The sequence below is a fragment of the Podarcis cretensis genome (genome assembly GCF_951804945.1).
Source record: "Podarcis cretensis genome assembly, chromosome: 10".
NCBI lineage: Eukaryota > Metazoa > Chordata > Lepidosauria > Squamata > Lacertidae > Podarcis > Podarcis cretensis.
This window is the reverse complement of record NC_137179.1, coordinates 8,826,193-8,839,609: the sequence shown is the minus strand read 5'-3', so window position 1 is coordinate 8,839,609 and position 13,417 is coordinate 8,826,193. Positions and strand designations below refer to the sequence as shown.

The 13,417-nt window shown below is 46.7% G+C and overlaps 2 long non-coding RNA genes across 2 annotated transcripts in view; both read right to left on the bottom strand.

Moving 5' to 3' along the window:
* LOC307225377 overlaps positions 1-13,417 on the bottom strand; it is a 216,792-nt gene that overhangs the window by 159,123 nt on the left and 44,252 nt on the right. The window lies entirely within an intron of this gene.
* LOC307225301 overlaps positions 1-13,417 on the bottom strand; it is a 136,520-nt gene that overhangs the window by 122,163 nt on the left and 940 nt on the right. The gene's annotated exons all lie outside the window — the stretch shown is intronic.

Genomic DNA, 13,417 nt, shown 5'->3' with positions numbered 1-13,417 from the left:
CCAATGACTGACGCATTCCTTCCCACGCCATCACTGGCAGGAACACACATCACGGTTGCCGTGGGGATCATGCTCGTCGCATGACTCTCCCCCCCCCCCGTCACGCAAGTCCCCAGGCCACACCTCTGGGTGGGGCGACATGGGAGGGTCACCACACAACAGGAAAAGTCATGCAGAAAGTAACTTGCAGTGATTAGAGGCTACTGGGTGTCGTGGGCTGGTCGGACGCAGAGGAATGGTGGGAGGAACCGGTTGGGGGACCTCCAAGGGAAGAAGGCTCAGAGCCCAGGGACTGGTGGTGGAACAACAATGAGCGGTCAGAGGGAGAAGATGGAGAAGACTGGGGGAAGGAGGTGTCAGAAGCTGAAGAGGCAACAGGGCTTAGTGAGCAGGAAGAGGCTGTGGCAGAGAGCAGCCCAGAATCAGAGGCAGGAGAGGAGGCCGGAGAGGAGAGGCAGAAATGAGTCAGGCTGGTGAAGAATCCAGGGTGCCCCCCCTCCTGCGACGGGCAGCTCTTCTCCCCCCTGGTCTCCCCAAATCGAAAGAGGTATGAAGAGGGTAGAGGAAAGTCCGACAAGATGAAGGTGCCTCACATTGCTTGGGACAGAACTGGGTGAGGAGGAACTGTAGGAAGGTGGGGGTCATCGGAATTGCAGCAACTGAATAGCGATTTGCGATTTTAACTTTTGCGAGCTTGCAAGATCAAAGGCTTAAACTGGCCCGGAGTTACAATTCTACCAATCACAGTGATTTTCAGCCTGTAACCTGATTTTAAGGGAGCAGCTTATATTTGGGTATTGCCTTTTTTTTCTCTCCCCCCCCCCCAGTTGCTAGAAACCACTGGGAGAGTGCTCAAATCCTGCTTGCTGGTTTCTCACAGGGACCTGCTTGGCCACTGGCCTGATCCTGCAGCCTTCTTCTTACGCCCTTGCATTCTTAATGGAGCAGCCTCCACTGTTTGAGAGAACTGGGCTTTCCTTCTCTGGGATTCTTACGTTCTGATGTGCAATAAGCCAAGGTCCCTGCCTATGGCCATTAACACCAGGAAATACACATCAGAAGTCGGTGGTTTCCATCTACCAAGGGAATGCACACACCCTTCCTTCCCCCGCACCCCGTATATATACCGCACAGGAAGAAACGCAGAACGGTTCGTTCCTAGTAGGTAAATTCCCCTCCCAGTGATCTCAAAGGCTGTGTTCTCTCTCAGCTCTCCCAGTTGGGGCTTCTGCCCTTCTTCCCTTCCCTCTGTGAATTTTGCAGAGGCAAGGCACTACGTAGAGTAATTTCAGCTTTTCTTTTCCACGCTGGGTGAGGCGCTGCATTTTCCAACAGCTGTATAACAGGCAGAAATCCATCGTGGAAGCTTTCCCCTCCCCCCACAAGGAGGAAGGAACTAAAAAGCTGCATCTGTTAAGTTTCTGACTGCCGTGCAGCTATTCAATGCGTGCCCGGAACAGAGAGCAACCCTGAAATATATGAGCAGGGGCAGCACAATTCCCTGGATTTGGATTAGGGTTGTTTACATTTCGCTTGTCTTTTTACAGGGACTCTGGTGCCTCGGAGCGGCAAGCGAAACTTCACCTGCTGGATTTCTGCCTGCCACACACTTGTCAAAGGGAGAATAGCTATGCCAGGTATACTTAAATACCTTTTTCAACTCATTATATATCATTTCCCAGAAGGCCTTCACTTTAGGGCAGGTCCACCAGAGGTGAAAGAATGTTCCTTCATGTTCTTTACATTTCCAACATTTATTATCAGACAAATGGTATATTTTGGCAAGTTTAACTGGGGTCATGTACCATCTATATATCATTTTCATTACATTTTCCTTCAGAGCATTACATGCAGTGAAGTTCAGCCCAGTGGTCCACAACCTTTCCCAGTCCTCAAACATAATACCCAATGTCCTGAGCCCACTTTATCATAACCGATTTAACCATTTCGTCTTGTGTATTCCATTTTAACAGCAAGTTATACATTCTTGATAATACCTTAGTCTTTGGTTCTAACAATTCTGTTTCCAACTTCCGATTTCTCCACCTGGAACCCTACCTTTTTATCATTTTTAAAGACTTCTTTAATCTGAGCGTAATGTAACCAGTCTCGCACTTTATCCTTCATTTTCTCCAAACTCTGCAATTTCCAATTGTCTCCATCTTTTTCTAATATTTCCCAATATTTTGGCCATTTGGCCTCCATACTGGGTCTTTTTCGGGCCTTAGCTTCCAGAGGTGAAAGCCACCTCGGAGTTTTGTTTTCCAATAAGTCCAGACATTAAATACTGCTTTCCTGACAATATGGTTCTTAAAGACCTTATTGATCTTAACCTTATCATACCATAAGTATACCATAAGTATGGCGAGAATCTTTCAGAGTCTAGGCTGGCTTTCTGGCACCTAGGATAAAGATGGCATGGTATATAGGATTACTTGTCCGCCCTCCCCACCAAATGGCCCCTAGATCTCGATGTACAATCATGAGCAAATCAAAAATTTAGTTCATTATCATATTTTGTACTGTTACAGGCATTTTATTTAATCTCAGTGGCAGTTCTTGGTATGGGTTAAAATATCAGCAAGAGTTATTCAAGTTCTGAAAAGCCAAATTACGGTGTACTGTAGGATTAATGATGCATTAGCCATTTCCTTTTCAGATGCCTTTTGAATTCTTCTGACTTTTGTTTTTTTTAAAAGTAAGGAGTTTGAATTTGAAACTTCTGAAAACTTGGCACGTTCTGAGCTCTTGTTGTGAAGCCACAGGCATCTCTTGCATAAGGAGAATAATAGATATTTTTTTACATACTTCCACAAAGCAAAGGCATAATCGCTATCCGTCATGGGCCTTTTAAATTTACCCTCCATATTCATGATCATAACTGCTCCATAAAACAGTACAGTACAAACTGTGCTTCGGGACACCATAACAACAGGATGCCCTTCCCCTTATTTGGAAAGGTGGACAGAATTTCGGGTTCAAAAAAGAAATAATTTTCCTACATTAGAAAAAAAACATCAATTCAATAAAATTAATGAAAGCAGCAGCAAGGCAGATATCAAAAAAAAGGGTACTATTTTTTACTAGCAGAAATGTGTTTTAGGAAAGGAAGAATATAGCCTCGCAATAATTTTATCCGATAGGCAGCCCACAAATAGCTGGAAAAGTTATTAGTGTGCTAGCAAGCCTGCCAGCTGCTTCAAAAGAGAAAATGGCTAAGGCTGCAATCCTATACCCATTAGCCTGGCTAAGAGAAAGTCCTATTGAACTTAATGGGACTTTCTTCCAAGTAGAACCACCTAGGATTGCAAAGCGGGGTCAATAATTTCTTTAGCTGTAGCATCAGCTGAGGTTCTTATATCCTCATTTCCAGACACTGGTTGCAACGCCTTTTCTGGTGCCAAGGTGGTGAAATTCTCTTCCTGGGGGAGTCTGTTATGTCCCTGTCCTTTTGCCCTTTGAAAATGTTCTTATTCAAGAAAGACTTTTCTCGCACTAGGCAAAATGTTCCTGCATTGCAGGGGTTGGACTAGATGATTCTTGCGGTCCCCAACTGTACAGTTCTATTATTTTATTATTCTAGTTGCTTTCTTTCAAAAATAAATGAAACTCACAAGCAACTTACAAAAAAAGGGAACGCTAAAAAACAAATATAAAAAACAAATATAAAAAGAGAATAACACAACCTAAAATACGTAAGTAAGGTACATAGATGTACACAGATATAGAAGATACAACTCCACCATACCCTGCTAAAATTAAGTTCCAAAGACCTGGGCGAACAGGTATGTTTTTGCCCAGCACCTAAAAGCAGCTACTGAAAGGTGTGCCTTACCGGCAACAGCATTCCATAAACAGGGAGCCACCACTGAAAAGGCCCATTCTCATTTCACCACCCTCTGCACTGAGGCATCTAATCATAAGCTTATATTTTTGATTAAGGCCTGTATCTTAAAAAGAGCTTAAAGATTTTCAAATGTTTATGCCAGGCAAAAGACCAGCTGCCTAAGAACCTTGGCAATGTTTATTCTCCTGGACAAGGGGGCCCCCTGATTTATAGCAGAAAACAATTCTCAAAGTCGTAAAAAGGGAATTACAGGCTGAGAGCCAAGGTTACACTGACCCTACATATTACAGAAGATAAAAAAAAAGAGATAAACATAATTAAGAGTGGGTAAATAGTAAAATAAAACCATGTGCCTCCCATTAAACTTGAGCCATATTTTCCTAAGGTTGAAAGGTCAAGAGCAGTGAAAAAGGCAACTGGCTTGGCTGGAGAAGATAGGTTTCTTCCTATCTTATTTTGAGGCTGGAAACTGTTCCTTCCTTTTTTACTTTGAGAAGGTTTATTCTTCTAAAAAGCTATCTATGTTATGTATTAAATATATTGGCTTAAATGTAATTATGCAAAGGATTTAGAAAGAAAGAAATGTTAAATCCTTATGCTAGATTCTTATTTCATATAGTTGGAAGAGATCACAGGGGCCATCAGCCATCAGCCCAGCCCCCCTGCCAAGCAGGAAACATCATTAGAGCACACATATGGTTGTCAGGCCTTTGTTTAAAGACCTCCAAGAGAAGGAGATCTTTCAATGATGATGTGAACTCAAGATCCTTGACATCTGTTTAAGATAAAAATTTAAGATTAACCATTTGTTTTGGAGGGCAATAGGGCAAGGAGGGCAAGAGGTGAGCTGGTAATTAAGGTTCCTTGTTGAGACACATGTAAGATATATTACTACTTATTTGTCATTTATAGATAGAAGAATATATAGCTTTTTGTTTCCCATAAAAGGGCAAAAGGAAATGGGTGTATCTTTTGTGATTGGTTCTAGCAAACAGCCAATAGGAATTTCAACCAGGCTGATTGGACAGAGGCAGCCACAGGAGGAGCAAGGGGGCTGGATTAAGGAAATATAAGTGCTGGCCAGAATGGCAGGAGGGCAGGCCAGAGCTTGGTAACCATATACCACTGTGCCTCTCATTTATTTGTCTGACAAATAAATTATTATTTTAATTTCTCTATTGCTGCGTTGAATATTTCATTCCAGCTAAGCGTTAACCACAAGCAGGGTGCTACACACCTCCCTTGGAAAGGGGCACAGGAAGAATGATTTCAAATGCAGAACAAATGTAAACAAACATATTTCTCAACATGACTTTTTGCTTCCAGAAATTCATTCTGATTGTGCAGATAAAATATAACGGACAGGATTCTACAGGGTGTGTTCCTAGTGTGTGAAAACAGGCAAGACCCATGCAAAAACATGCACCTCCAGATGGTGTCAGGCCCAGGCATTTTCACTTGGTCCCAATAGCTGATAACCAGGTGCAAAATGCGCCTGGGAAATTTCAAACATTGGGTGGGACAAGCCATGGTCATTTTGCCTCCTGCTGAATCTGGAGATTTAGAGGCAGCTAACATCCAGTGTCCAGATTATAACTGCTTAGAGATATTCAAAATATTGAGGCACTTATGCATGCTTTTAAACAAATAAATATCCTCACACGACAGTGGCCAAACACAGAACAGATGCCTAAGAGACTCCTGCAGCTTTAACAACGATGCAAAAGACAGAGTTTGGAACCTCTCTCACCATAGTTCAGAGCAACTTTCTTGCATTCAGAAGGTCCCAGATTCAATTGCTGGCAGCTCCAAGTTAGGCTGGGAACATTCCCAGCCCTGAAACCTTGGAGAGCCACTGTGACTCAGTGCAGAAAATACAGATCTAGACAGAGAAGCTTCCTCCGTTCCAAAATTTCCTCCTCTGTGCAGAAACCCCACTATCCTCCTTTTCGCAACTGCCCGCCTGCCTACCTGCCGCATTGTTTCGCTCTGCTCAAATGTGACCAAACAGGTGTTTTTCTCATGAGTCACCAGCCTGCAGTCAGCTATTTTGGTGCCGCGCAAAAAAAAAAACAAAGGGGTGGGGGACGTATAATGGAAACCTTCAGGGCCGAATCAGCAGCGGCAGAGCTACCTGGTGGTGGCTGTTTTAATAATCTTGGCAACATCTACTGAGGTTCCTGCAAGGAATCTGGCTGGCCAGCAATAGCCCACTCAAATACGAGACGGAGACTGCAAGCCAGTGGGATTCATGCTGGCAACAGCATCAAAGGTGCAACTGCTATAAAGCCAGCTTGAGAATGAATCTAGTCCTGGGGTTGCTGACCAAAAGGCAGGCCTCCTGCTTTTGCGTATTTAGCAGCAAAACAATAAAGCAATGCTTCAGCCCAGCATGGAGAAAAAACACACTAGCATTCCCTAAACGAAGTCTGCAAAATCTTAAATGCAAAGGATCACGAGCTGATCAAAACGTGGCAATCCTAGTGAAACACCAAGTCTGGGCCTTTGGCTGCACAGATCCCCTTGCAGCCTCACCTTGCTTGCGCACTTTTGTTTTGCTTGAAATCTGATAATGCTTCCTGCTTGCCTGAATGGAAGACAGAGAAGGGTGTGGGATGGGATTCAGAAAGGACACTTCTGTTATGCAGTAACTCGATAGCCAGGCCTTTGGCTGATTAAACCATCTATGGCCTTTTTAATTGAGTTTGTGGGGAGCGAGGCAGTTATCGGTTGTTGTTGAGATTATGATATGCATTTGGGGGTTTGCATTTTGCATTTTGGCGCCGTAATACCGCCCTGTGATCTTCTCTGGACAACGGGCGGTATATAGATTTAACTCAGAGTAGTAAGAATTCTCTGCAAGTATCAGTGTTGCCTCAGCTGCTCCCACCCACTTGTGGCTCTGGCCCTGGCCTATCATTGGCATGTGGCCCCCAGGAGGTAGCCCAGGCAGCAATACGGCCCTTGGGCTGTATCAGGGTGTGAGCGGATGTTGCTGGACTCCAATTCCCATCAGCCCCAGACACCATGGCCAATGGCAATGGACGATGGGAACTATAGTCCTAATAATGGTACATGTAAGGGCACAGTTTCCCTAATCCCTGCTCTCTTTACAAAGGCAGCAATTTGTTCTTGCCATAACAAATGCTGCACACAATACAGTGGTGCCTCGCAAGACAAAATTAATTCGTTCTGCGAGTCTCTTCATCTTGCGGTTTTTTCGTCTTGCGAAGCACGGCTATTAGTGGCTTAGCGGCTATTAGCGGCTTAGTGGCTTTAAGAAAAAGGAAACAAACTCGCAAGGCCATAGGGGAATTCGTCTTGCGAAGCACCTCAAAAAATGGAAAACTCTTTCGTCTAGCGAGTTTTTCGTCTTGCGAGGCATTCGTCTTGCGGGGCACCACTGTACTATTATTATTATATTTATATGATGAGTTGCTAGAATTCAGGGATCAATGGGCTCCACTCCCACATCTAGCGCTGCAACATTTCTTTCCGCAGCCATTGTGTTGAAATAACACAACATTTCCTGAAGATGAGGGTGGGGTGGTCCAATCGGCAGCTAAGGGAACTTCTTGACCATATTGTATTAAACAGCCGGCAGGCAGGTACTGGCCAGGTGCAGCTTCCCCTGAGGCAGAGACAAAAGCCACAGCAGCCATTTCCGTCTGTTGAAGTGACTGAACATGCAGTTTAAAGGGTTTTGTTGTTGTGGGAGAATAAAACTGGGGTTAAATTATTCTGACAACAGGAGCCCACTGATGGTAACTAAACGTTTATGCATAATCATGAGGATTATTTCTATTCTTCAGAGTTTTGTCCATCCGTAAGAATGAACCCAAGAGCAGGCAGTGCCATTATTGTCTGCATATATCTACATATATATTCTATATAGGAATATATAGGAATATAGCTATATATGTAGATATACAGACTTCTCTCTCTCTCTCTCCACACACACATATATTTATAAATGTAAATCTACATATACATTATATATGTAGATATACATAGAGATGTACGTATGTATATGTATATATATATGTAGATATACATAGAGATGTACGTATGTAAATCTATGTACGTGAGTGTATGTATAAATATAAATAGAACTACGTGCGCGCGCGTGCGTTTAGTATAAAATCCAATAAAATTCAAGGACCAGGATGTCTGAGGTAAAACGCCATAAACGCTTTTTAGCTCCCCTCCTTCCCTCCCGCCTTCCTCTCGGCCAATCAGAAGCTTCGTCGCCACAAGGCTCGGGGTGGGGGGGGAGCTAGCACGAGGGAAGGGAGCGAACGAGCGAGAAGGGGCGGGGACAAGGGCGGCGCGAGGCCCTGCCGCGTGACAAAATGAGCCGGCGGCACGAGGACGGACCATAACAAACACTGGAGAAGCAGGCAGGGAGGGGAGGGAGCGGAGGAGAGGAGAGCGAGAGACGTACTTGAGGAGGAGAAGCCAATCAGCACACGCGCGGGGGAGAGCGCCAGGGAGGGGGGGAGAAGGGGGGGAAGCTGAGGGCGTGGCTCCAAGGCAGCGGCGCTAGGCTCTGATTGGCTGGCAACATTGCGGAGGGAGGAGCGCAGGGTTTCGATTAGGCGGCCGCGAGTGTGTGGGCGGGCTCGCCGGCGGCAGTGCCGCAGTCAGTGCGAGGTGGCGCCGGCCGGGTTTGGGAGGCTGAGGGCGGAAGCCGCTGCTTGGCAGCGGGAGCTGCGTTCGTGTTCATGTTGGCTGGGAGCGCAGCGGGGTGGGCGGGGCTTGGCACGTCACAGCGAGGAGGGAGGGAGGGAGGGAGGGAGGGAGGGAGGGAGGAAAAGCCCGGCTGTCAAAACAAACTCCTGAGGCGACCCATACACATTCACACGGAGGAAGAGACACGGTTCTCTCCTCAGACACGCGAAAGCCGCTCCTTCCCAAGACGCGCCTGAAAACAAGTCCGACACTTTCCCCACACAAAAGTCTCCCCTCACAAAATGATAACAACAACAATAACAACAACATTCCTCATGTTACGCGTCAGGCAGCCAAATCCGCGTTCTCGGGGCGCAGGACAGGCAGGCGCAGAAAGGGAGCCAATCCGAGGAGGTTGATACGCGCAGTTCCAGAGCAGTTTGCCTCATTTCAGGTGCACGTGTGAACCTCGCTACGCGTGAAAGGAGGTGTCAAGGGCCCCCTAACGGCAATTGATAGATATTGCTCTGTGCGTGCGTGAAGCGGACTAACAAGGCTGCCCGCTTGGAATTTTTTTAATATAGTTTTTTTTATTATATAAAGTGCGAGGTATCCCACAAAAGACGTGAAGGGAAGCCTAAATTGCGAAGGGCTTTCCAGCCCAACACAGAGCCAAGAAACATTGTCCTTGTTCTGGAGGAGGAATGATGGAAGCAAACACCTTCTAAGCATCCATCCGTTATTCCACAAAACAAATGCCCCAAACTCAACACAATGCCTGAGAATACATCAGGGACTGCAACGTCTGCCCCCCCCCTTACAAAAATGCCCTTTTGACTTTAATGCCACCCTCGTGCAAGAGAAACGAAACAAAACCAGCAGTTCCGCAAAATGAAACCTCTTCACAGCATCTGTTCTCTCTTTCTCTCCCACAAAACAAGACAACACAGCAGGGCAAACCTCTTCACAACCCCAGTACTTGGTTTCTGAAAAGCATGCCATGAAAAGCAGGGTGCTTTTGGGCACAGCTTCCCTCCTAAGAAGGATTCCATAAACCAATCTGGGTACCATCCCTGTGAACATGTGCAAAATGATGTTTGCGTCAAGAGGAACACTCCCCGCGTCTTTCTGAAGCATATCTGCCCATGCTGTGGGATCAGCTGCCTCCCTCTCAACCTTATTTATGGCGGCCCACATATCTTGCGCTGATCAAGAAGCATCCCGGAACAAGAGGATGATGCCATCCATCAGCTAGTTTTTATGCAGCAGATACGAGATCCCCACGCACCACAGCCTTGCAAAAATGGCGTCGGCCACCTCCGTGAACCTCTTATCGAGGCACAGATCTTCACATGGCAGCACCATGTGCATCCGTTCCGGTTCGAAGCAAACAACATTTTTGCAATCTCTGCAGGACCCCACGCTAGAACAAGGCTCACCCCGGCACCACAGGTCTTTACATATATGAATGTGCTATAAGAGTCTGTGCATGTTTGCCCTGTTTTCATGAACACATGCGCACAGGTTGCAAAAACCTCTCCTGCCCACCCCCTTCCATTTCTGGTAACCATTTGCTGTTTCTGTTGCTTCCTTGGCCGCATCCAGGCCCCACAATTTCTGCATTGTTTTGTGTGCCTCGTAACCCCATCATTACCTTGCCATTAAAAACCCTGGACTCCCAAACACAAACCATTCCCCAGTGCAGCTCTCGAATCTTAACACAGAGCCCGCAACGCACAACAGCCCATGTTTCGTACAGAAGATCGTACGCATCAATTAATCCGGCACAGCCACACCCTTCTTCGATACAAAATAATGCAGATTACTTCCCCCCTTTTTCTTACGAAAACTGCTTTCCAGCCAGTCCAGTAAAGCATGGTGCTTCAGAGACATTAAAAAGCATATGTTTATGATAATCTAGCCTGTGTTTGTACCCTCAGAACCTGTCCCAACAAAATTAGTGACCTTCCTCTATGGAGAGACTGCTGTGGTTTCCAGAAGAGAGTCCTTTCTCCCCAGAATGAGACACACACACACACACACACACACACACACACACACACAACAAACCAGTCTTTTGCCCTCATTTAGCAGCGTGTCACACCATCGCCAGGCAGAAATCGGGAGCTTGGAATCTGAATGCATTGGTTCCCAGCCTGCAGTGAGCTGGTTATTCGCAAGCTCTCTCCCATGCACAGTACTGAACATCTTGTACTTTGCCACAAACCATCCTAGCTGTGGGTCAGTAGTGCTAGGCAAAAAACACACACACGGGCCAATTTGCCATGGAACATGTACAGCAGTGTGAGGAAGCTTCCCAACAACAACAACAACAACAACACACACACACAATCAGACCAAAGGCCCTTTTACATTTAGCCTAAGCCAGTCGGAAAACAAATGGCCCCAAATTTCCCCCAGGCTCTTTTGTGGGGGGAGGCTTCATACTCTCAATTAAGCTGTGTTACCTAGAAGAATCAACTCCTTGTCCATATATATATATATGGTCTTTAATCTGAAGATACCAACACTGTTATTGCCATAGCAAATAAAGACTCCTTAACTCATCTGTGAAGCTCAAGAAACCACGGTAGTTGTAAGCTGATTTAACGTGGGTGAAACATACTCGTGTGGGACTCCTGCTCCTTTATCCTGAGATTACCCCAAGGCAACCCTGTGAACATCCAATACCCCGCTCCATGCGCACAGGGAAATGACATATTTCCTACTTTTTGCCTTCTCAAATGCTTCACACGCACACATCGGTCAGCCTTAAAGCCTGCCTTCTCTTCTAACCGGCCAATCTGCAAAACCCTACCTTCACCCCAGCTTTAAAGGGTGGTTTTTTGCAGGGGGGGGGGGAGGGAAGATTGTGGTGGGACCCAGTACTACAAATATCTTAGAAAGTGTTTTATTAAATAAAAGAAGACGTCTCACCACAGGGGGAAGAGAGGAATCTAGGTTATTTTCCTTTTACCGAAGAAAAATGCCGGAAAAGCCTAATCACTTCCTCATAATTCAACTTCTCCAGTTTCGTTGCCACAGTTTTAAATAACATGTTGTTACCCAAACTGAGCTGAGCTTCTAGGAGGCAATCGTGTGTGTGTGTAAAATACAAAGAGAGAGAGAGAGAATTGACCTATGTATGCATATGAATATGCCTTTAAGACTGTTTATTTAAATGTTCCAGCTTCGGGCTTCCTCACTAACCCTCTCTGTCTCTCTCTCTGCATGCCACTGGAGGCAAGCTGTTCCCCGCCACCAGAGAACATTCGCAGAGGGGAAACTTGCATCAATTAATTAGTGAAATGTTTGCACAGGCAGCTCTCTCTGGATGCAAAACGTACAGCGAAGTTGCTAAGTATTACCCTGGAAGGCAAGGAGGCCTGGGGAGGTGGCGGAGGAACAACCACAGACACCAGGCAGGCATGCAACACTCTTTTAACAGCTAGCCTGTTATTCAACACAACAAGCACTTCCCGAAACATCTCCACCCACAGTTAACCAATCCATCGCCTGCACCTCCCTCCAAGCGGTTTGGGCAGCCTCAAGCATCCCACTGGGCAAAAAGCATCCGTCTGCTTCCCACCCCCAGCCCCCCGCAGGAAGCACATCACAAAAACCACCACCGCTGGTCGCACACTACCTGTGTGCCGGCCCCTTCACTACTACCATTCACTCTCCTCTTTCCACCAACACCAACGCCGCTGAGCCACATACGCAGTCAGCTGTCAACACCGTCTAACCTCACGCACGCCCAGCTGTCGCTTCCACAAACCCCCACAAACCTCCACCCTGTTATTACAGCGTTTTGCATGTCATGAGCGATATGCCTGAAACTGCAGAAGCCTTAAGGGGACCAGAGGCCAAGGAGAGAGCAAGGCTCCCGCGACTTTCCTTGCAGGTGCCTGGGAGAGGGAGGGTCTTTCAGCAAAGGTCTACAGCGCAGCACCCACCGAACGCCCCTGAGGTTCTCTCCTTTGCCCAGAAGTTTGGCAAAAACAACCACACAACCCACCAGCCCAGCGTTCCTCCACTGGCTCCTACGTTCATCAACCCTCTCTTTGCAGATGTAAGCTCCACTACTACAGAACTCCCCACTGCACTGCTCCTCTTGCTTTCAGCAATGCTGTGGTATTGTAAGAGCAAAATGAGAAGCGGACCTTAAGCCTTGGGTTTCCTGGGGCAAGGGTGGGGAAGAGGGTCATACAGTATACTGTATTTCCTTTTCTGCCCTTTCTCTCTCTGTCTGCACATACACACAGAGCTTTTTTTAGGTAAGCAAGAGCCCAAGCAAAACGGCAGAGGAGGTAGTGATAGGGATTCTGCCAGGGCCATAGCTATGGGGCTGTGGGGGGGGGGGTGTCTAGCTGGATTTTTGCTCCAGATGAAGCTTCCAGAGGGGCGCCACTGAGGCTCCCAGCCTGTGTGTGTACGCAGATGTACATGGGGTGTGTGCCCCCCAAACTGGAGTCTTTGACCTGGGTGAAATAAAGCCGTATTTCGCCCCTGGATTGTGCCATGAAGCAAGGAGGGAACGTTTCCTCCTCCTCTACCAGAAACTCACCCGTAGGCCTCAGGGACAACCCCCTCCCCTCTTTCCGCCTCCGCACCGAACTGCAACACAGGCACAGTGACACTGGCCTACCTCGCAAGGTTGTTGTCAGGAGCACAAGCAAGATAACCGAGGCCAAGTCCACTACTCCATGCCCCTGTACAAAAACACTGCTCTGGCTTATTAAAACAGCTGGGGAGGTTTTTAATATGGGGAGGTTAGAGAGGTTGCAATACCCCTTTCCTTGGAGGAAAGATGGAAAGGAGCATGGCGTTTGCCAAATGGTAAACCAAAAACAAGCCCAACATTGGTGGTGTCTTGGGTTGTTAAACTTGGGGAGAGGA